Source organism: Tauraco erythrolophus, chromosome 2 (genome assembly GCF_009769465.1).
Source record: "Tauraco erythrolophus isolate bTauEry1 chromosome 2, bTauEry1.pri, whole genome shotgun sequence".
Taxonomy (NCBI): domain Eukaryota; kingdom Metazoa; phylum Chordata; class Aves; order Musophagiformes; family Musophagidae; genus Tauraco; species Tauraco erythrolophus.
In genome coordinates, this window is record NC_141466.1 from 102127734 (window position 1) to 102131576 (window position 3843).

Below are 3843 nucleotides of genomic sequence, written 5' to 3' on the forward strand. Positions count from 1 at the left end.
ATTCCCATCCCCCGTTGGTTGCAAACATCACATTCATACCACATGTTCTAATTAAAACACTAAAGCATTGGATGAGGCTGATTAAAATTTGGCTATGCAAAGGATGGTCTCATCCTTGCTGTTATTGATACTTGTATCAGAGCTGTGTTAGTCACTAAGGATTTTGCTAGCAAATTGTATTCAAGGACCGTTCAACTTCTCCCTTGCTAGCATTCACAGAAATCTCTCCCTTGCATATAATCTTAATCAATTAGCCTCTGCCAATTTTTGTAGGCTCTGTAAAAATTATTCGGGGCTCACAAATTTCCCAGCAATTTCAGTTTCCATCCTGAAGTGTTATTGGCCAACATATCCTCCGGACGCTTTAGTATGTTCATCTACCTGTGACCTTTAGCCTGCCCTAACCTTCAGCTCACTGCCATCTGGGTGAGCATCCTCCTTTGAGCTAGAGAATATGGGAAGGAGCTTTCAGCTGAGTATCTTCAGTTTCTCTCCAATGGGCCCGCAGAAGCAGAAGGGACTCAGAGCTTTGAGGGGAATTGTTGGTGATCTTTTTTTACTCCTTTGTTCAGCCTTTCCGATCAATTGCTACAAGAGCCTTGTAAGTTCTGCATTTCCTCCTCACTGGATTTCTCGTCCTTTGGGGGTGTGTGATTGGTATTGTGGGGTAACTACAGAGTACAGCTCATCTCCCACATCACAAGTACCAGCATCAGAGACAGCCCAAATGCTGCCAGTAAAGATCCTAGTCCTTCTTCCCACCAGTTCAATAGCTTGATTACTTTTTTTCTCTCACTCTCTCTCTCTACTTTTCTCTGCATATACATGACTCTCTGCTGAGTGGGGAGAGAATCATGTGTATGCATCAGCTTATAACTCACCAAATGTGACTAATAGTTTTATGGTGCTTAATATATGAGATAAATGTGAACTGATGTGAACTGAAATGTAAGGAAATCACCAGGAAGCAGGTTTCGAACAAACAGAAAACAATTGCTTTAACACAGTCCTTAATACTGTTGTAGGACTCACTGTCGTGGCAGCAGAAACGGACAAATGGACTTTAAAAAAATTGGGAAGATCTGTGGAGGATGATTCCATCCTTGGCTACTAAATGATTTGATCCAAATGCAACCTCTGACTCAGGAAACAGTTCAATTTTGCCAAAAGGTGCCATAATATTCTAGGATAAGAAATACTTCCCTGAGCATTGACCTTGGACGATAAGATGGGCTAGCTGAACTTTGGTATGGCATGAATATTCTTATATTTTTCCTAAAAATTCTGCATTTGGCTAATATGTTTTTTAAAGTGATTAATCTGTGTCATACAGGGGCTCATCTATAAGGACTTGTACAGTTTGGGTGAATTTACTACTTGCAACCACTAGGATATTGCTGGAGTCTATGCAATTAAATATATATATAGTTCTAATAATTGGGGGTTTACCTAGTGTACAGTCATTATCCATTCTTCTGTGCCACGGCTCACCAAATAAAAATGGAAACTCATAAACAACGAGAATCTATCCACACTGTGCTTGCAATGCTTCTGAGTCTGCAATAGAGAAGACAGGCTACAGAGAGAGAAAACACTGGTGTGCTGCTGCATCTCCTGACATAACCTGCAAACGATCTGGCTATTCTTGTAGTCATAAAACAGTCACTGAAAAAAAAATACTACTTTATCGAGTAATTGCATATTCTATGCAGCCACACTACAGCTGAGGTGAGAATCGTGCAGTCAGACAGTTTGGAAAAAGAGCCTCAAACTCCAGCTCCTCCAGGCAGGAGACTGACCACATTCACTCCTGCTCAGCCTAGCAGGCTCAGAGCTCTCCTGAAACACAGAGGTTAAATTTGTCACTCCAAACAGTTCCACCCAAGAGAGTGCCCTGAAGCTTTTTACAGGGAAAGGACTTAATTAGAATGTGATTTTTGTGGTGCATTGCAATATTCTGTATAAAAGACGACCGCCAAAATGTATGCTTCATGATTCATGGTATGGATTTGCTTAGATAACTTTTAAGATGATTCCTAAGTACAGAAAGGGTGAAGGCACCAGAGGCAGAGGAGAGGCTTTGCTGAGCAGGTTTGAATGTCATAAATGCACAGTTATGGCTTAGTAATTGTATCACAGTTGACAGATGCTGCAGCAGTCACATGACTAGAACATGACCTCATATTTCGGCTTTCTCCCCTCCTCCCGCAGGGATAAGGGCAGCACTGGCACTTAAATAAGCAGAAGGCATTTCCAGAAGGCTAGTTTGTAAGTTACTTAAAGGAGAAGCCTGAATTTGGACACAGAGATATACTTTGTACGGACTATTAAGCATCTGCTTAAAAGTGTCAGTGAAGCAAAACTCTTTTTTTCCAGTTGCTATTATGGTAAAAATATTGAATCCTAAGTCTCATGAGCTTAGATCATTCCTTCCTGAGAAAAAATCTGCAGGAGGGGCGGTAAAGGGAAGAAATGCCTCCATGATCCGTTCATAGGATTACCTTGCAGACAATGGGGCTTCTGCAAGATCAAATGTCCTCCAGGGATCTGTGAGAGGATGCTGCAGCAACTAGGAGGTCATCTCTGCCCTGCCACTGCCCCAGAATCCAGTCTGGATGCTCTGTCAGGGTGATATCACAGGAGGATGGAACAGCCTGGAATAATACATAATTTTCTGGAGATTTTCCAGGAGCACTGAGTATCCTCCTAACCCTGTCCACTCCTTTTTGCACAGATTTTGGATCATGCAAGCACCAGGAGGGTCCTGGGAGGAAGACACGGGATAATGCTCTCCTGACAGCTGAACATCACTTCAGCATGAAGGGGAACCCCACCTTGGAAATTTCCAAAGGTGCAATCAGCCCCATAGGGATAATTTTCTATCATAGCACTGTTACACGGGGACCAAAGATGAGGCTGGCTGAGAGTTAAAACTCCTAAATTAAAATCCCAGCTTTGGCACTGACCCCCACGGCAAGCTATGCCATGCATGAAATTACAACAGCAATTACTTGCTGAGTTATCTCAATGGAAAACGTTCTAAAAGTACAGAGATTTTTGTATTTTTTTAGAGTGTTGTCACTAATGCATCTGCATTTTGCAGCTATTTGTAGACTACAGACCCAAAACTTTTCAATACAGCTTCAGTGTTGTTCAAAAGATAAATCTTAAGAATTTTCTGTTTAACTACTCATCTCTAAATCTTCTTTTGCCTGATGTTGCTTATCTTCTCTTTGGATTGAAACATGGCACAGTTATTCTAATCTACCAGTTGCAGTGGTAATGCTTTGGAGCGGTAAAATCCCAGTTAGACTTGTTGACAGCGTATCAGAACAGGATGGGATTTCTCTGCTTTTGATACACAGGGTTTCAGTCACATTTGGGTTTCATCTCCAGGAAAGTCTTTGCTTGAAAAGTTCTAACTAGATACAGCAACCATTATTTTTATTATCATCCTAGCTGAAGCATGAGTGCTCCTGAAAGAGCCAATGGCTCAGTGGCCTGCCGCTTGTGCCCACCTTGTTGCTGACCTGTTACATGACTTTGCTGAAGACCTTCATGTGACTGTCTAGTTTCTTAAAGAAAATGAAAACAGAAAATCTGGGGACAAGAAGAGCTCTGTCTGTGTGTGTTAGGTATTATTGCTTGACCATAAGCAAGGGTCTTCTAGTCCTTGGGCGACTGAGCCTGCATCATCCCCAACAAGCTCAGTGCCTCTCCTCCGTCACAGTTCAGACCACCTTCAGGGTACAGGCTCTGCAGAGCTGCAGGGGATCACTGGAGTATTTTGGTTTTGCTGGCTTGGTCCTTTTCCCCTTCCTAAGCTTCTTGGGCAGAAAACCA